The sequence below is a fragment of the Argentina silus genome, assembly GCF_951799395.1.
Source record: "Argentina silus genome assembly, chromosome: Y".
In the NCBI taxonomy this organism is placed as follows: domain Eukaryota; kingdom Metazoa; phylum Chordata; class Actinopteri; order Argentiniformes; family Argentinidae; genus Argentina; species Argentina silus.
In genome coordinates, this window is record NC_139654.1 from 10,437,003 (window position 1) to 10,457,656 (window position 20,654).

General features: G+C 47.8%; 1 pseudogene across 1 annotated transcript; it reads right to left on the minus strand.

The window, feature by feature from the left end:
- Window positions 1-6,084: 6,084 nt before the first annotated feature.
- LOC310823985 (protein phosphatase 1 regulatory subunit 21-like) lies at window positions 6,085-19,724 on the minus strand (annotated as a pseudogene). Its single transcript has 15 exons — window positions 19,691-19,724; window positions 15,640-15,692; window positions 15,394-15,543; window positions 15,181-15,282; window positions 14,978-15,066; window positions 14,764-14,900; window positions 14,385-14,477; window positions 9,899-10,077; window positions 9,422-9,514; window positions 8,940-9,188; window positions 8,301-8,336; window positions 7,978-8,094; window positions 7,020-7,118; window positions 6,775-6,903; window positions 6,085-6,114 (listed from the first exon to the last, which is right to left on the minus strand). The product of its transcript is annotated as a protein phosphatase 1 regulatory subunit 21-like (transcript).
- Window positions 19,725-20,654: the final 930 nt, after the last annotated feature.

A 20,654-nucleotide genomic window follows, 5' to 3' on the forward strand; every position in this document is an offset into this window, starting at 1 on the left:
GGCCTAAAGAGAAATGGCGCAACATTTTGTGGACTGATGAAAGCAAGATTGTTCTTTTTGGGTCTAGGGGCCGCAGACAGTTTGTCAGACGACCCCCAAACACTGAATTCAAGCCACAGTACACTGTGAAGACAGTGAAGCATGGTGGCGCAAGCATCATGATATGGGGATGTTTCTCATACTATGGTGTCGGGCCTATTTATCGCATACCAGGGATCATGGATCAGTTTGGATACATCAAAATACTTGAATAGGTCATGTTGCCTTATGCCGAAGAGGAAATGCCCTTGAAATGGGTGTTTCAACAAGACAACGACCCCAAACACACCAGTAAGCGAGCAGCATCTTGGTTCCAGACCAACAAGATTAACGTTATGGAGTGGCCAGCCCAATCCCCGGACCTTAATCCAATAGAAAACCTGTGAGGTGACATCAAAAATGCTGTTTCTGAGGCAAAACCAAGAAATGCAGAGGAATTGTGGAATGTAGTCCAATCGTCCTGAGCTGGAATACCTGTTCACAGGTGCCAGAAGTTGGTCGACTCCATGCAACACAGATGTGCAGCAGTTCTCAGAAACAGAGGTTATACAACTAAATATTAGTTCAGTGATTCACAGGAAAGCTAAATCTTCAAGCATTTTTCAGTTTATACTGTCACGGTAGATTTAGAGTTTAACCACCAGAGGCTCTCTTCACCTTAGCCAAAGCTGATGGTTAACCAGGAAAACCCCAAAAATGCAGAGTCAGAAGAACAGTTAAGGGAGGTCCAAGGCTTTTACTCGAAAACGTAGGAATCTTTACAATACACGGAAAAACAGTCTCAGGAATAAACATTCAAAACTCAACAAAGAGGCACTGCTAACAGAGGTATTTAAATACTCCAACTAATCAGGGCTAATGACTAAACACAGGTGAAACATGAACACAAAACACAATCACTCCGGTCATCTGTTCCAGGTGAGTCCCTCAGGCAGGAAGGACCAAATATGGGCCTCTCCAGGTTACTTCCTCTTGGTCCCCCTGGAAGTGCTCTGTCGCCATCTGCTGGTTGGAAAGCCTCGTGACAGGACCCCCTCCTCTCCGGCCGACTCCCGGCGGCCCAGGGCGATCTGGTCGACTTCAATGAAAGTCTTGAACAAGGCCTCGATGCAGGACGTGTCGTGAAGGGACCCAACTCCTCTCTTCTGGGCCATAGCCTTCCCAGTCTACAAGGTATTGTAGTCCCCGTCCAACACGTCTTGAGTCCAACAGCCGCTTGATGGAATAAGCCAGACCTCCACCTATGAGACGGGGTGGGGGAGGGGGGGGCACAGGGGGGGACAGAGGAGAGGTAAGCACTGGCGTCAATAAGGATACATGAAACACCGGATTCACCTTCATGGATCTTGGGAGCTCCAGCTGGTAAGTGACTGGATTCATTCTCCGAATGATGCGGAATGGTCCAATATAACGTGGAGCCAGCTTCCGAGAATCCACTTTCAATGGGAGATCCTTGGCGGACAACCATACTCGTTGACGAGGTCTAAACTGTGGAACCGGTCTCCTGTGTCGGTTGGCCTGCCTCTGGTGGCGAGATGTTGACTGGCTTAAGGCAATGCGAGCCCGTTTCCAGACTCTCCTGCAGCGGGACACGAATGCCTCAGCAGATGGGACCACCACAGAGTCCTGCTGACTGGGGAACAGAGGAGGTTTAAAGCCAAATTGACATTCGAATGGAGACATACCAGTTGATGACCGCTGGAGAGTGTTGTATGACAGCTCTGCCCACATCAGAAATTGGCTCCATCTGTCTGGGTTAGAGGACACAAAACATCTTAAATATTTCTCCAGATCCTGATTCACACGCTCAGTTTGGCCATTCGACTGTGGGTGAAATCCCGAAGAGAGGCTGACCGAGGCATCAAAGAGAGACCAAAAGGCCTTCCAAAATCGAGATGCAAACTGAGGTCCACGGTCAGAGACGATATCTGAAGGAACGCCATGAATCTTCACCACATGCTGGAGGACGAGATCGGCGGTCTCACGAGCAGATGGCAGCTTAGGAAGTGCTATGAAATGTGCTGCTTTTGAGAACCGGTCTACCACCACAAGAATGACCTTATTTCCCCTGGAGGTTGGCAGGCCTGTTACAAAAATCCATGGAGACATGGGACCATGGTCGCTTTGGGATGGGCAGTGGCAGTAGGAGACCTGCAGGTCGTTGGTTACTGGATTTGTGCTGTGCATTCACAAAGGTCTTAACATCTCTTCGCATCTTAGGCCACCAGAACCTTCGCCGAATAAATTCAAAGGTGTGCTGCACGCCTGCATGGCCTGTCAAACGTGTGGAATGGCCCCATTGTAAGACCCGTGACCTGGATGAGCTTGGTACAAAGAGACAGCCTTCAGGGGCCTCAGGGGGGCAAGTCTCGGATTCGAGGGCCTGGCGGACCATGTCCTCAATGGCAAACTGTACTGGCGCCACGATGCAGGAGGCTGGAAGGATGGGCTCTGGAGTTCGATCCTTTTCAGAGAGGTCAAACTGGCGGGAGAGGGCATCTGCCTTTGTGTTCTTCGACCCGGGTCTGTAAGAGAGCACAAAGTTAAAATGGCTAAAGAATAGTGCCCACCTTGCTTGCCGCGGGTTCAGTCGTTTTGCCTCTTGGATATAGGACAGGTTCTTGTGGTCTGTCCAGACCTGGAAGGGGTGTTCCGCCCCCTCCAACCAGTGGCGCCATTCCTCAAGTGCCAACTTGACAGCCAATAGCTCCCTGTCTCCTACCGCATAATTCCTTTCAGAGGAGGTCAAGCGGCGTGAGAAAAAGGCACATGGGTGAAGTCTTCCATCTTCCACTGACCTCTGTGAAAGAATTGCTCCCACTCCGACATCAGAAGCATCCACTTCCACCACAAATGGCTGGGCCGGGTCTGGATGGTGTAGAATTGGAGCAGTCACAAAGTGCTTCTTTAAGGTGTCGAATGCTATCTGTGCCTCTACTGTCCATTTGATCCTTGCTGGGGACCCCTTGGTAAGGGCAGTGAGTGGCGCCGCCACTGAACTGAAGCTCCTAATGAAGCGGCGATAAAAGTTAGCAAAGCCCAAAAAACGCTGTACCTGCTTTAGGGTTGCTGGTTGGGCCCAGTCCAAAATGGCCTGCACCTTGGTGGGATCCATGTGAACACCCTCCTGAGATATGACAAACCCCAGGAAGGAGGCCTGAGTGACATGGAACTCACATTTCTCCCATTTCACAAACAGGCTGTTTTCGTACAGTCTCTTCAGGACCTCTCGAACGTGATGGACATGGAGACTCTGGGAACGAGAAAAGATTAAGATATCGTCCAAATAAACAAACACAAATTGGTTTAACATGTCTCGCAACACATCATTTATAAATGCTTGAAACACCGCTGGACTGTTGGCCAACCCAAAGGGCATCACCAGGTATTCGTAGTGGCCACTGGGGGTGATGAATGCGGTCTTCCATTCATCCCGTTCCCTCATACGCACCAGGTTGTAGGCGCTACGCAGGTCCAGCTTAGTGAATATGGTAGCGTTGCGCAGCTGTTCAAAGGCGGACGACATCAAGGGAAGAGGATACCGATCCTTGATGGTAATCTTGTTAAGGCCTCTGTAGTCTATGCAAGGACGGAGTCCACCGTCCTTCTTTCCTATGAAAAAGAAACTTGCCCCTGCAGGGGAAAAAGTTCTCTGCGGGAAAAAGTTCTCTGCGGCTCCAGAATCAACAAGGGCATTAACAGGTGCTTGCCTGGTCTGAGGATCCCCCCCATCTAAGTATCACATGCAAATGCAGACCAGACACTGACGGGAGTACGGCTCCGCTCCTCAGGGTTTCCCAGCTCCCTGAGGAGCCCTGGCTTTTCCCTGCAGCCCTGGGCATTGGAGACAGAGGTGTCTGAGGAACTGCGGGTGACAGGATTGATGGATACAGGCCACTGAACGCCAGGCTCTTGCCACCTCGTTCTCTTAGGCGCTCCAGTCGGCGGTTGTCAATACGGATGGCAAGGGTGATAAGTGCCTCCAGGCCATCGCCCCAGTCTCGAGTAGACAGCTCATCCTTGATCTCCTCTGCCAGTCCATGGTAAAAGGTTGAGATCCTGGCCTCTTCTTCCCATCCAGTCTCCTCAGCTAGGGTTCTGAACTGAATGGCATAGTCGACCACCGTCCGCGATCCCTGATGTAGGTCTAGGAGTCGTCTGGCGGCCTCACGCCCACTTACGGGATGGTCGAAGACTTGACGGAGAGTATGGGTGAACACATCCAGACTGTCGCAGATCGGGGATTCTAGGGCTGTGGCCCAGTGTAGGGCCCGATCAGACAGCAAGGTGATGATATAGGCGATCTTGGAGGCTTCTGTGGCAAAGGAATAGGGCTGGAGCTTGAAAATCAGTGAGCACTGGGTCAGAAATGGCTTGCACCCACCCGAGCGACCATCATAGCATTGAGGAGCAGGGATCTTGGGTTCAGGGCCTGGTGTCTGGGGGTTTCGTTGTGGCCCAGGCAGAGCAGCCGGCGTTGGTGAGGGTCTTGGCAACCGATTCCCCAGGCGTTGCACCGAGTCAAGAAGTAGTCCCACCGAGTTGGTCCTGGTGCGTCCCCAACATCGCTCCTTGGTATGTCAGAGCCGTTTGGATTTGCTCGGCCTCTGAGGAGGGTGCTGGTGACTCCGCGGGGTTCATGTTGGTGGCTGAGTTTTGCTGTCACGGTAGATTTAGAGTTTGACCACCAGAGGCTCTCTTCACCTTAGCCAAAGCTGATGGTTAACCAGGAAAACCCCAAAAATGCAGAGTCAGAAGAACAGTTAAGGGAGGTCCAAGGCTTTTACTCGAAAACTTAGGAATCTTTACAATACACGGAAAAACTGTCTCAGGAATAAACATTCAAAACTCAGCAAAGAGGCACTGCTAACAGAAGTATTTAAATACTCCAACTAATAAGGGCTAATGACTAAACACAGGTGAGAAACATGAACACAAAACACAATCACTCCGGTCATCTGTTCCAGGTGAGTCCCTCAGGCAGGAAGGACCAAATATGGGCCTCTCCAGGTTACTTCCTCTTGGTCCCCCTGGAAGTGCTCTCTGTCGCCATCTGCTGGTTGGAAAGCCGCGTGACATTATACAGTAAATGTTTGAGTTTGCAAAGAAAAATGCAGACACTGCTATTTTTTTGAACAGCCTAATATTCCTTTTTCTTCACTTTCTGTAAAGTAATAACAAATTTGATAAATTTTTCTTGATGTTTTGATTTGGAATAGAATGTGCAGTGTTCCCAATGCATTTGCGTGTATGGAAATAAAAGCTATTATAAGGATTTTGAGCTTTACTTTTGAACTTTTTTAATCACACTGCTATTATTTTGAACACAACTGTATGCCTGTGTGTGAGTCTAAGTGTCTTTGTGAATTTTTTTGCCTGAATTTTTCAATGCCATGACATCAATACCATCTGGTGCATAGTTATAACAGTGAGTAACTGTTTATAATAATTTAAATGAAAACCAGACAAAAATATTGAGCTGTAGCTCTTTTATTTCTTTCACATATTCAATATGTGCATTCTGTTGGACAGATTACATTGTGAAGACACACATTAGTCAGGCATGTTGGCAAACCACTGCAATTCTCATCAAAAAGGTCTAATGACAAGTAGAGCATGCGTGATTGGTACATCTGGATGAATAGAATTACTGAACAGAAGAGGCTTACAGCATTTGTTTTATTTGCTGTTAATGTTCTTAGAGAAGTCACTTCTCTTTGTAATTTCTTTTAGCTTTTTTTATAAGCTTTTGTAATTTTTCTCTCCCTCCCTCGAGCTCAATGGTCAAGCAGCTTCCTTCCAGTGACAGGAAGCATTTTACAAATAATGTTCAGAAACGTAGAACAAATCTGCTTCATTTATCAGAGATAACCTTATCCCCCACCCACCTTTGCAGCCACTGTCTGATGGTGAAGTCTGGAGGGTTCTTTGTAGCTTCTCCATCCAGTAGTGGTAGTGGCAGGACTGTGTTGGGTGGCTCCACAGTCCAGCTCTTCCCCCAGGACATCCCGGCAGCCCTAAATGGGCCTGCTTCATGGGACAACCTTACCAGCCCTTATTCTTTGTGGCATTTCCCTGGAAAAAGCAAGAGGTGAAATGGGTTTAGTTTTAGATAAATCATGCTAACTCATTAGAATTTCCATTCAACAAATGACACGACACTAGCCTACATAACCTCCATTGTTTAATTGTATTTAAGCGGAAGGGCTAGTCAAGACTTCCAACACTTCTTATTTGATACTCTGGAGATTGTTATGTTGACATACAGTGACAAAAGGCCAGATGGATTGGTCTGGACCAATTGAGACATTATAAGTTATATGTTTCATTCACAACTAGACGATTTCAAGTGGTGTTTCTTTTTTCTTGGGCTAGGGTGGAAAATCAATACCCTCAGAACACACTTTCTGTCCTTCCACTACCCAACACACACTTTCATCTGGGTCTGTTTAACAGGCCTCTCCATTTCAGCAGCCCTTACTTTAACAACTTTCTCAGATGCCTCCAGTAGGTGCATTTCCCATCATACCCTGCAGTACGGCCACCCCACTGCAACCTTCCTGCTTCCCCCAGAAAGGAATAGGAACCCTTGCCCTGCTATACTGATTGCCATATGGAAACCTACATGCGACATTCCACAACTTGTAACAATTCCGAAAGCTGCCATGGCAATGCCTTTACTGTGAGCTGATAGGATTTTGTTCATTTCATCCCTTGAGGGTCTTTCTACTGTACCTTGCTACCAAGTTTAAGTGTGTCAATCTCCTCTCTCTGCTTGCTCAGTGTCTCGTTCATGCTGCACAGGTGGTCACTCATCATGCTCAGTTGATCCTCGTAACTCCTTGTGGTAGTGGCCAGCTCATCCTACAAGAGTAGAGGCTGTGGTTATGTAGAGCTAGAGCGGTTGTATACTGTATGGGAGAACATTGGTGGGAAAGATTTCTACTTCTAGTCAAGGAGTTCGGCAACAAAAGTTGTACCTGCAAGCATGTAATGTTCCGATTGGCCAGTTTCACCTCCTCGGTCAGCGTCTCCCGAGATTTCTCTGCGGCGGCCAGGCGCTTGGCCAGTGCTCGGCACTATGTAGGGAGGCAGCACAGGAGAAATATTATTATACCAGCTTGTACACGAAATAACTTGCGTACGTGAGGCCAGTGTTTTGAATTGACAACAGTTAAAGCAACTGTTCTCAGCACACTACATGGCTACTGCATACTTGGTGCGTCAGGGCACCACAGCCTGTACCAGATGTGTCTGAGTGACTACTTCCTCATGTCTGAGGCAGAATCAGGAGTGTTCTTACTGCCATGATACACAGCACCGTTAGCATGTGACAATAATTCACAATATTGCCTAATGGCAGCATAGGACTTTGTTTCTATGGCTGTATCCAGATCTTAATTTAGAAGCAATCTCACACAAACGTAGATACAGATACACATGCAAAAAAATAATACTGAAATAACAATAATGATATTTAGTTCAGTGAGCAATGAGCACTGTTAAAAGTTGAATGGGTAGTTTTCCCTAGGAGAACACCTGTGTCCGTCCAGCTGGGGGATATGATTGAGAAGGGAAAGAAGAAGAGAAAAGACAAAGGGATCTTTGTCTCCTTAGGGAAACAAGGTAGGCTACAGTCAAATTGTCTGTTGCTGTTTCCATACCCATTTCCCTCAAGACACACATTGAAGGAGATGACCAAAATAGTAGCAGAAACATCCAAATAGTATAAGAGGAAGGAAGATTGTGAGGGAAATGTTAAGTGAGTATTACTGTATAACTATTCTGGTCTTATACATGTGACTGTTTTCCCCATACAGTGGATCTCCCCAGAATGCATCAACATAACACATGCTACCCATCCTCCAAAAGTCACATGAAATAAGAGATTGGTAAGTGCTGGGGGGTACACATATTGATGGTAGTAGATTGTCTCACCTCTGCATGGAAGTGCGCAGCCTTGCTGTCAGAGACCTGGAGCTGATTAGTGAGTTCTCCTACTCTGGCCATGTAGTGAGTCTTTATCAGCTGTTCCCTGGAATCCTCATCTCCCACCTGCACACATGCACACGCACACACACGCACGCACACAAATATGACCTAGCTGTTTGTTTGCTCACTCACTCACATCCATTCATTAATTTATTCATGAAGTGTAAACATTGCTTTACTATTCCAGTTTAAGAAGATGGACTGAGGCTAGCTGTTAAAAAAGAGCTCAGACTTCAGGGGGTATTTTGGTCAAGAGCAAGACAACTTACATCCTCAGTGCTAGGTGTTGTGGTCAACATGCCAACCTGATGACAAAGACAAACAAAGAAACATGTTAGATAATCACTCCTATGAGGAAGCTTTAAAATCCACAACACACCACAAAATATCACAAAAAAACACAGCAGGACTATGTGTAGCAATGTCCGTTATACACAGAAGCAGACGCAGTATTTCGTTAAGGGAATGTTAGTCCCGTTTATTATGACAATGTCTCTGGCTTTTCAGCGCTTAGTAGTCGTCCCACGACTTTTCAGCCGTCTTATCTCTTCTCATTCCTTTTCCGCCGTTCCCAGCCAACCTCCTGAAAAAGCAGAGGCACACCCATCTTAAGCACTCGTCAACGAGGCTTTATTTGCAACAGGTGTGCAACGAAGCCTCGCCGACATAACCCTGGCCACGGTCCTGTAGCTCCCTCTACAGGCCAAACGCTGCATGTCCCCCCACACTATGACATTCACATAACAAACTGGACCTGCAAGACATTAAATCAATACAAGCTAATGGATAGATAGTTAAGATGGTCATAAATGAGAAATGAAAGGGTACAATCTCAAATAATGCAAGTCTCAGCAGATGACTGCAAAGCCATCTTTGTGGGTTAAGAATGAAATGTTATCAGAGGTTACCATCAAAGAAGATGCTACATTCCCTCTCTCCTCTGTCTCTGTGTTGTCCTGGTCGTGCAGGGCTGGGCTCACCGGGGAGGGGGCATTAAGTTGGGTGAGGTTTTCCCCCAGGGCTGAGGAGAGCTGGGCCTCCAAGTCAGTGATGTGCTGGGTCTCTTTCGCTAGGCGCACCCGCCCCAGCTGGGCCTCCAGCAGCCAGTGTTCCTTCTCCTGCTCCAGACGGGCTATCTTCTCCTGGCTCTGCTGCACCTGAGGGCAGGAGGTTAAGGACGGGAGGGAGAGAGGGGAGTGGAGAGTGAGTTCATAGGAAGAGGGTTGAGCAAAGGTTGGGCTGGGATATAAGTCATGTGGGGCAGATGGGGGTGTACCTTTCTCTAACACTTATTTGAATGGTGCCCCTTGAGCAATACAAATAAAGTATCATAAAATGAGACAGGGCCTGGGAACTGAGAGACGGTAGAGTAGAAGAGTAAGGGGAGCACCTGCTGAGTGAGGCCCTCTCTGCCCTCTGTGGAGCTGGTCAGGATCCGGCGGTTGGACAGGGCTTCTCTGTAGGGAACCGATTCTGGCCGAGGCTGGAGCTCAACAAGAAGAGACAGGGAAAAACATTAAACACACCATAGAACTGAATCACATGGCATTAGTTAATGCATATTTATTCAGGTATATTTGAGTCATAGAATAAGCAGGATACACTAGGGATGGCCCCAAGTTAGAGAAACATGTTGAGTGTTGCAGTTGGGTACTCTAGCCTCACAGTCAAGGGGCGGAGCAGATAGACACTAAGCCTTTACCACTAAATTACATCATGTTTAATTGAACCAGTCTTTAGCCAGTCCAAATCCCACTAGCCAAATGGCTCTTAATTACATTTAATTACCGTTCATTGGTGTAGCGTGATTCAACTCAGACAAAGGTAAGAGTTGTGATGTGATCAGCCGAGCAAGGGACATACTGACCGTTTTGACTGCTTGCATGTAGGCAGACGCATCCTTCTTGTTACCCAGCATGCTCTCTGCCTGTTGGGGGTTGAGGGCCACAGCCCCTCCTCTTGGACTGTAGCCCGTCGACAACGTAAAGAAATCCAGGTTGTTGCCAAAGAAGGTGGCCATCTGTACAAAAGAGGCTGCGTTAGGGCCTGCAACATGCAGCCAGGTACGGCCACCAAAACATTATTTAACTATAACTGGGCCACAACATCATAAGCAATATACTGTAACTTTCCAATATGTTCAAGTTAAGACAGGTGACAAAATAGTTTCAGCATTTAAAAAGTATAATCAACACAATAGTTTTACCCTTTATGAAACCAGCTGACCCATAAGACCAAATCATACTGTATTATATGCACAATTATCCCAATGTTCAATAAGGAGGTCAATGTGTCGACTGGAGGAGGGGTTGACAGAATGCAGGCTCAGGATTCTGTATACACACTCCCACTAACCCAGTGGATTCAGTCTCAAATCATCTCAGCCCTCCCCTATGCAGCCCTCCCCTATGCTGGAACTGTTCCACTGTAGCCATACTATCCACCGCTGTCTCTCCAAAACAGCAGTTCTCTCTCTCTCTCTCTCTCTCACACACACACACACACACACACACACACACACACACTCTGTGTCTGGCACATTCATCAGCCAGTCAAGAACTGTATAATTAGTGTCTCAAAAACAAAGCTTCAGCCACCACTATTATGATAACATTTCAATGTTCATTTCAATTTCACGACATTATTCATCACTCTAGCCTAAAGACTCCACACAGGGCCAGACCCACTGATGCTTGACGGAAGGTAACATGTCTGCCAACAGCTCTGTTGGCAGACATGCAAGGACCCTGTACTGGACAGCAGTAAAGCATTCTCTCATTGCTAGGCCCATCCCCTGTCTGGGGTACAGCTGTAGATCTTCTGATATGGTCAGCATCTGTGAACATTTCCCAGCTGCCCAACTGAGTCTCACAATCAGTGGTCATGTGAATGAATAAGCACGGCCAGCCCGATACACAGTTGTTGCTGCTTACTGTACATTCTACTGATGTTGTTTCATACAATTTATCATATTTCAAACCATTAAACCACCATTTAAGCTTAAATTAGAAATCAGACTGGCCTTCTGACTGTAGTGCTCCAACAACTCTACAGACACAGTAAGGAGAAGGTGGGGGCTTACAAATTCCTTCCTTATGACTGGAAATACCAAAACAGGTTGGAATATCCTTCTGCCTCTCTTATTTTCCAAATCATTTAACATGAGTGTATTTCACACTTGACAAGAAAGCCATCTTATTTCTGAATGGTCTATGAATGCATTGCGAACCAGTTACACATAGCATTACAAATGACTAGAGATGCACTGGTCCGATACTGAGCATCGGTATCGGGCAGATATTGTCCTAAAATTCTGGATTGGAAATAGGACATGACTAAAGACAATGAGTGCTCCTAGTATTGAGTGACTGAGACTGCATTTGCTTCAGACAATCAGACAATTTGACATTAGCGACTTGCGGTCGATGTGACGTTGTAGAGGCGGGTCTTGTGCACTTTCTGACACTTGTGCACCTTCTGATGGGTAAATCAGGGAGGGAGATATGGACCTCCAAAGTCAAGTAGGCAAATCCGAGGAACCATTTCACTGAGAGACAAGCAGTTTTTCCCCACCGTGTTTAGAAGCGCTAGACGGCTCTGGCAATATGCAAATCATGCCTGTGCAAGCTTCATGGAATCATCTAAAAAAAATTTGTCTTACTGCTCACAGAGATTCTGCTATAATCTGATTGCCATTGAACATGTACAATTATTTATAGCTTATATGATTGATATAACACATGCTATTTTCTCAACTTTCATACAAACACATGAAACATATAACTAAATTCCCCTGTCCTGAAAAAGAAAATGTGTTATACTTGATAGCTCATTTGGATTGTTATAAAAGATTAATTTATGAAAAGAGTTCTGGAATTCTAAAAAACTGAAAATGGGGCTTTCAATAGGGTTAATATTTAAAAAGTCTAAATAGTATACAAAATCTGTATAGAAGTTATTTTAAGTAGGGTAAGGTCATAAACATGTTGGATTGAGTTGTCAAGATTAAATGATGAGAGATGCATTTTCAAATGAATCATAGGAACCCAATGGTCCTCACAGAAAGTCATGTTAATTCATGCAACTGAAAAAGGCTTAAAGTTGTCCCCATTCAGAGTGAATGGCCATAGGAATTAATAGGATTTCAGGCAAATTCAAGTACAGCTCAAAACATTTATACAGTATAAATGGTGTGAAAATTATTTTTTCAAGCAACTTAAATTACACAAGTCTGGCATTTAAAAGTTGATTTGAAGTTAATAGGTTAAGCGGTTTAGTCTGTGCACGAGGCGGTATAGGCAGTAAAGCTCAAAAAGTGTAAATAGCATCAAACATCTGAATGGAGTCAGTCTACACAGATAGATAGATATGGTTGAGAGTGGTTTTAGTGGGGTAGAACTGGTTGCCAAGAGAGCGCATTGTTGTGTAAGCATTCTAAGAATGTGTTACGTACTGTAAGTCTCCTGCTGTTTTTAACTCAAGAGTTCTGAAAGAGTTCCATGGCAGTTACAGTAACAATGGGGCTCTCAGAATGTTGGCCTAACTCAACATTGTTTTTTTTGTTACCAAAAGTGAATATTATAAAGAGTTGGATTGGTGTAAATAGCTTAAAAGCTGTAGAAGGAGTAGCAGACGGAATAATAATAATAAACGAGAAAAATGAGTTCCAGAAGAAACTTTGTGGGCTTCAGTCTTATTTTGGTTGTGGGAAAAGTTTAAAGATGGTTAACTGGACGATAGAGAAAATGAAATAGCAGGATGGATCAATAGATAAAAGATGGTCAGAGGGTAGCATATAGGCAGATGGATGAGAGAAGGTTGGAAGATAGAAGAAAGGCTTAGGGCTGAATAGTTGAAAGAAAGTGAGAGTAGTGTAGAGAACATGGGGGGGGGGTCACACCTTCTCCTTTGTTCCTGTCGTAAACCATAAACACACACATTCCCCACTCTGAGGCTTCATTGGTGCCAAGACAGACTTCCAATTGGCCTTATCAAAGTCAAAGTGGCTTTATTGTCAATTTTTCACATGTCAAGACATACAAAGGAATCGAGAGGACGTTTCTCACTCTCCCACGGTGAGACAGATAAAGTGCCCAGGCACAACAGATAACACATACTAAAAGTAAAACATTCAATAAAAATAATTTAAACAGTGCAAAAAGAGCAGTCAGTAAAGACAGTAAGTAGCAGCCAAATACTGTGTATTCTGTATAAAAAAAATAATAATAGTGCAATAGTGCATTGTAGCAATAGAATAGTGGATTGTCCAGAGTCCGTAGTGTTTTTGGGGGGGGGGGGAGGGGCTGAAGGGTTGGGAGGGGGGGTGGTGGTTTCAGCTTCTTGACAGCTTGGAGGATGTGGCTGGGGGAAGTGAGGGGAGAGAATTTAGCTTCCTGACAGCTTGGGGTATGAAGCTTTTCGTGAGTCTGGTGGTGTGGGCACGGAGGCTCCTATACCTTCTTCCAGAAGGCAGGAGGCTGAACAGACTGTGTGCGGGGTGGCTTGCGTCGCTCACAATCGAGGTAGCTTTGCGGGTGAGGCGGGTGGAGTAAGTCTCTTGCAGGGAAGGGAGTGGGGCACCAATGATCTTAGCAGCTGTGTTCACAATGCGTTGCAGTGCTTTCCTACTGTGTTCGGTGCAGCTACCGCCCCACACAGTGATGCAGCTGGACAGGATGCTTTCAATGGTGCCTCGGTAGAATGTTGTCAGGATAGGTGTGGGAGCTTTCGCTCGCTTCAGCTTGCGGAGGAAGTAGAGGCGCCGCTGGGCTGTCTTCGCCAGTGATGCGGTGTTGGTGGTCCAGGAGAGGTCCTCTGCGGTTATCTGAGTCGTCATCACCAGGGACCCTTCAACAGACCCTAAACCATGGAGTACTGGCTTTGTATCAGAAGGTGCAAATGGACAACACCACCCCCAAATCCTAAGGAAGGTGTGAAAGAAGGAACATTCAGAGGAGGCACTCAACACTAAACAGAGACGATCTGTGCACATGATTCACTCTGAAGCTGAAGCAAGCCAACGAACAATAATAATTATAAGAAGAAGAAGAAGAAGAACGATGAGCAAGAAAAAAAAAAGCCCACTTATAATAAGTGAAAGTAGAATAAGTAACTGGAATATCAAGAGTTGGACTTGCTAATGCAAACCCACTAATAATGTCTCTATTCACGTCTCACTGTGCTAGAGCAGAACACAACAGAATGCAACACAACAAGCTGATGCAACACTGATGCCTTTGGGCTGCACTGCAGATGTTGAAAGAGCAGCTGAGTTTTATGACTGGTAGGTAAAAGTTTAGATACAGGTCTATTGCTCTGTGATAGTGATTAGCTGCAGGTCAGGTCCTCCTCACCTTTAATGGCATCATGAAGGCAATGCAGACAGGCTGCCAGCTGGGTAAAGACAGCAGAGGAGCTGCTCTGTGGCATGGCGTCCTGTTGTACACCTGCAACAAATGTACACACACTACTGCTGTAATCTGTAGACAGACACTACAAAAGTATCTATACCCATCTCAGACACAAATACATGACCATTACTGACTACAGATGGAAGGAAAGGCAGTTTCTGTAATAATTTAAGCCTAAACCCTCAGTACATCAAATCTGCCAACCACTGCAATAAAGTTAGATATAAATAGGCTGTACTTTGTATTAAAGAAGCATTATTTAAGGTATTAGTTTACCGCAACAATGCCCTCAATTTCCTCTAGCTACATACACATCACTTACTAGGTAAGGCAAGCAGGCTTATGTAGCTCTGCAGTTTCTCAAATACAGATGTCACTTTTCTCATGTCACTCTGCAACTGCTGGTTCTTTGTCGTGAGAGCAGAGGTACACAGAGGTGCCTCACACTCTTCCTCCAGGCTAAGGAAGAGAGGAGAGTGAGGGTGTGGCAAACGCAAACAGAAACGCATGCACATACACAGCAACTGAGAACTGACCTTTCGAGCTGGTAGGGAAGAATTTTCTGCAAAAAGTGGGTGTAGGAGGAGAAGTGATCAGAAAAGTCCTTCAGTTTACCCACAGTCTCCTTCAAATCAACAAAACACAGTTTATGGTTAATCATTCACCACGGACAACAATCCTCCATGTCCCACTCACTGTATTTATCCATAGCCACTGCTGTGTGTGATGAGGCACTCACCAGAACTGTGACTGTGTACTCTGTGATGCTTTGGTGTAGTTGCAGTAAACCGTCCTCCAGGGGGCGCACATAGACTGCATTCTCAAGGAGATACTGGGAAAACTGGGTAGAGGGCAAATGAAAGTAATGTTAATTTATACTAAACAAGGGATTTAATGCATCATCACATTCTCCACATGGTATATCTGTACTGCTTGTGTGCTGTTCCCTCACCTTCTGGTTGAGGGGGGAGATGGCCTCGATGGATGAGTCCAGAGGGTAAATGTGCACCCTCTGCTCAGTGTAGGAATGGAAGTTCAACAGTGCAGCTACCAGATCCTGCACGAACTGTAGGACCTGCCCTGCCACATCTCAAGCCTTAAGCTGAATACAAGAAAGGGAAGAGAGAAAAAGATTACTACCTAAATCAAAACACAATAGACATCAACACTGCATCATTAGGTCTGCTTCCTCACACACCTGGTGCCTTCGATTGTGTGGGGGAACATTTAGGCTGTTGTAGTCACTGAATTCTGGAAAAGAGGGGAGAAAAGGACAGTTTTAGAGCATATTAGAGCTATCATATATACACACACTCACTGAGCACTTAATTAGGAACACGATACTAATACTGGGTAGGGGCCTCCCTTTGCTCTCAAAACAGCCTCAATTCTTCGTGGCATTGATTCCACAAGATGATGGAAACATTCCTTTGAGATTCTGGTCCATGATGACATGATTGCGTCATGCAATTCCTACAGATTTTTCAGGTGCACTTTCAAGCTGTGAATCTCCCGTTCTACCACATCCCAACGGTGTTCTATTGGATTCAGATCCGGTGACTGGGAAGGCCACTGAAGAACACTGAACTCATTGTCATGTTCATGAAACCAGTTTGAGACGGCTTTTGCTTTGTGACATGGTACATTATCATGCTGGAAGTAGCCATTAGAAGATGGGTAAATTGTGGCCATGAAGGGATGCACATGGTCAGCAACAACTCTCAAATAGGCTGTAGCATTCAAGCGATGATTGATTGGTATTAACGCGCCCAAAGTGTGCCAAGAAAACATTCCCCACACCATTTCATCACTTCCACCATGACAGGTGTACAGGTATTCAGAATAAAGTGCTCGGTGAGTGTCTGTATACATTACATATATACACTCACCGGCCACTTTATTAGGTACGTTCTCCGGCGCTACGTTCTCCGAGCAGACAGAACAGCGAGTGACTCCGGTAAGACCAGAGGTGGAGGTTTGTGCATCTATGTGAACAAGACGTGGTGCACGGACACTACCATCACCGAGAGTCACTGCTCAGCTAACCTGGAGTTTCTCATGGTTAAGTGTAGACCTTTCTATCTGCCCAGAGAGATCACGTCCACTGTTATCACGGCAGCCTATATCCCCCCGGATGCTAATGCTAAAATTGCCATGAAAGAACTGCATACTGCCATTAGCAAACAACAGACTCTGCATCCCGAGGCAGCCTTCATTGTCGCGGGTGACTTCAACCACTCCAATTTAAAGACTGTACTGCCCAAATTCCACCAAAATGTCTCATGCCCCACCAGAGGGGACAGGACATTGGACCATGTATATACTAGCATGGCTGATGCTTACAAAGCCGTTCCCCTCCCCCACCTAGGTCAATCTGATCACCTCTCATTGTTCCTACTGCCCAAGTACTCAGCACTCATCAAACGGGTGAAACCTACAGTGAGGACAGTCAAGGTCTGGCCAGAGGGAGTTGACTCAGCGCTCCAGCAGCGTTTTGGAAACACTGACTGGTGTGTGTTTGCCACACAGGCCACCCGTGACTCCCACACAGACATTGACTCATATGCCTCCTCTGCTTTGGACTACATCAATTCCAACATCAATAGTGTCACCACACTCAAACGGATCACCACTTTCCCTAATCAGAAGCCGTGGATGAACAGTGAGGTCCGACTCCTGCTGAAGGCACACGACATTGCCTTCAGATCAGGGGATGCTCGGGCCTATAGCTCATCCAGGGCTAACCTGCAGAGGGGCATCAAAAAGGCCAAGCACAACCACAAGCTGAGGATCGAGGATCACTTCAAGAACAACTCTGACCCCCGACGCATGTGGCAAGGCATCCAGGCCATCACTGACTACAAACCCACTAACACCTCACCCCTCTCCATCGACGCCTCCCTGCCTGATGAGCTGAACCACTTCTATGGCCGCTTTGACAGGGACAACAAGGAGGTGGCCATCAAGGCTGTGCTCCCTGCAGATCACCAGCCCCTCACTCTATCTCCCACCGACGTGTGTGCGGCACTGAGCAGGACTAATGCATGCAAGGCTGCTGGTCCTGATGGGATCCCCGGACGCGTCCTCAGGGCCTGTGCTGTGCAGCTGACTGAGGTTTGGACTGACATATTCAACCTGTCCCTAGCCCAAGAAGCTGTCCCCGCGTGCTTCAAAACCACCTCCATCGTGCCGGTGCCAAAACACTCCACTGCAACGAGCTTAAATGACTTCCGCCCAGTTGCACTCACGCCCATCATCATGAAGTGCTTCGAGAGGCTGGTCTTAGCTCAACTCAAGACCTGTCTACCACCCACACTGGACCCCTTCCAATTCGCCTACCGGCAGAACAGGAGTACAGAGGATGCCATCTCAACGGCACTTCACTCCGCCCTGTCCCACCTCGACAAGACCAACTCTTATGTGAGAATGCTGTTCATTGACTTCAGTTCAGCATTCAACACCATCATCCCCTCCAAACTGATCTCCAAACTCAGTCAACTGGGCATCAACTCCCTCTGCAACTGGATTCTGGACTTCCTAACCAACAGGCCGCAGTCTGTTAGGCTACACAACCACACCTCCTCAACCCTCACCCTGAACACCGGCGTTCCACAAGGCTGTGTGCTGAGCCCCCTCCTTTACTCCCTCTTCACCTGCGACTGCACACCTGTACATGGCTCAAACACCATTGTTAAGTTTGCAGACGACACAACGGTGATTGGTCTCATCAGCAACAACGATGAGTCGGCCTACAGGGAGGAGGTCCAGCACCTAACAGTGTGGTGCAACGACAACAACCTGGCTCTCAACACTAGGAAGACCAAAGAGCTCATTGTGGACTTCAGGAAGTCAAAAGCTAGCACACACACACCCATCCTCATCAACGGGACTGAGGTGGAGCGAGTCACCAGCTTCAAGTTTCTGGGTGTACACATCTCTGAGGATCTCTCCTGGACCCTCAACACCTCTACCCTGATCAAGAAGGCTCACCAGCGTCTCTTCTTCCTGAGGAGACTAAAGAAGGTCCATCTGTCTCCTCAGATCCTGGTGAACTTCTACCGCTGCACCATCAAGAGCATCCTCACCAACTGTGTCACAGTATGGTATGGCAACTGCTCTGCATCTGACCGGAAAGCACTGCAGAGGGTGGTGAAAACTGTTAATACAAACTGTTAATGCCGCCTCAGCACAGAGCACATTACACGCCTCACACCTCCCTCTCTGTCGTGCACGCACCGCGGTAGTCCGCTTTACCGCTTGAGGAAACCCCTCCCAATCTACACCTAGAATCAGGGGATGCGTGAGGCGCGGGCTAACCGCCGCCTGTACACTATGTTTTTTCCCCCCATAATGAATTTCGATAGCGACCACAGGGTATTCGTGAATGTCCCCATGCACACACTTTACCAACACCCTCGATGCAGCATGCAGCCCGAATCCAAGAACGCCTGGTGCGTATCATGCTGTATCCTTACCGGAACACGATACGCCGCTCCTGGTCCGGGGGGAGGGCCCGGTATGTCGCCGATGCGGACGACCTGCCCCACCTCCATCACCGGGCACTCGGCCTGAACATGGCCCAGCCGTCCACATCGCCAACACACCCCCCCTGTCGCTTGGGGTGCTGCCTGTGGGGCCAGGGCTGGCTCTGGATGTGCGCGCCCCCTGCCATTTCGTCCTCGGGGCCGGGGTTGGTCGTCCTAGCTCCCGCGGTGGGAGGGAGAGATGGTCCTCTGCCAAGCCTACGGCGGCCGCGAGATCCTGGGATCGGTGGTACTGGACCCAGGCGGCGGTTCGGGCCGGGAGCCCCGTGAGGAATTGTTCTAACACTACCCGGTCCCCGACCTCCTCCGCCGAGCTGTTTCTCGGGTCCCACAGCCGCTGGGCGTAGGCGAAGGGCCGGCTCCCCTCCTCCATCGTCAGAGCCCGGAACCGGCGACGGTGTCCCTCCGGTGTGAGGCCCAGGCGGTCACGAATTGCCCGGGCCAGGGACGGGTAGTCCCGTTGGGCGGCCGCTGGTAGGCTGTGGGCAGCGAGCTGCGCCTCCCCTGACAGGAGGGGCAGCAGATGGTATGCCCACTCGCCGTCCGGCCACCCCGAGATCCTTGCCGTCCCCTCGAACACCGCCAGGAACGCCTCCGGGTCGTCCAGGTCCCCCATCTTCTGGAGGTGTACCTTGGGGGGACCTTGTGGCGACCCGGGCGCCGGTCCCGCTTTGATGGCCCCGACGAGCTCCCGGAGGAGGGCACGGTCCTCAACCCTCACCGTCGCCATCTCCCCCATTGCGGACTGCTGCTCCTGCTGGAGTTGGGCCTGCCGCTCCAGTATGAGGGCCATCCCCCCGATGGCCGCACTTAACGCCTCCATTTCTCTGCGCCCCACGTTGGGCGCCACTGTAACGAGTTCCATGTTCACAGAGAGGCAGACGCAGTGGTGTGGTGAGGGAAAGGTCCCGTTTATTCATAAAGTATTGTTTTTATTTTTAGTTATTGCTTTTCAGCCCCCATGCACTCGGCAACTTTCCAGTTGCCGTCCTTCCGTCCTCCCAAACACAGAGGCACACACATCTTAAACCCTTTCATTAGCGAGGCTTGATTCGCAACAGGTGCGCAGCCAGCCTCGCTTTTGAACCCTGGCCACGGTCCTGTAGCTCCCTCTACAGGCCGAACGCTGCATGTCCCCCCACACTAATACATGTTGCTAGTACCGGGTTGGACCCCCTTTTGCCTTCAGAACTGCCTTAATTCTTTGTGGCATAGATTCAACAAGGTGCTGGAAACATTCCTCAGAGATTTTGGTCCATATTGACATGATAGCATCACGCAGTTGCTGCAGATTTGTCGGTTGCATATCCATGACACAAATCTCCTGTTGCACCACATCCCAAAGGTGCTCTATTGGATTGAGATCTGGTGACTGTGGAGGCCATTGGAGTACAGTGAACTCATTGTCATGTTCAAGAAACCAGTTTGAGATGATTTGAGCTTCGTGACATGGCGCGTTATCCTGCTGGAAGATGGGTACACTGTGGTCATAAAGGGATGGACATGGTCAACAACAATACTCAGGTAGGCTGTGGTCGATGCTCAAACGATGCTCAATTGGTACTAAGGGGCCCAAAATGTGCCAAGAAAATATCCCCCACACCATTACACCACCACCACCAGCCTGAACCGTTGATACATGCAGGATTGATCCATACTTTCATGTTGT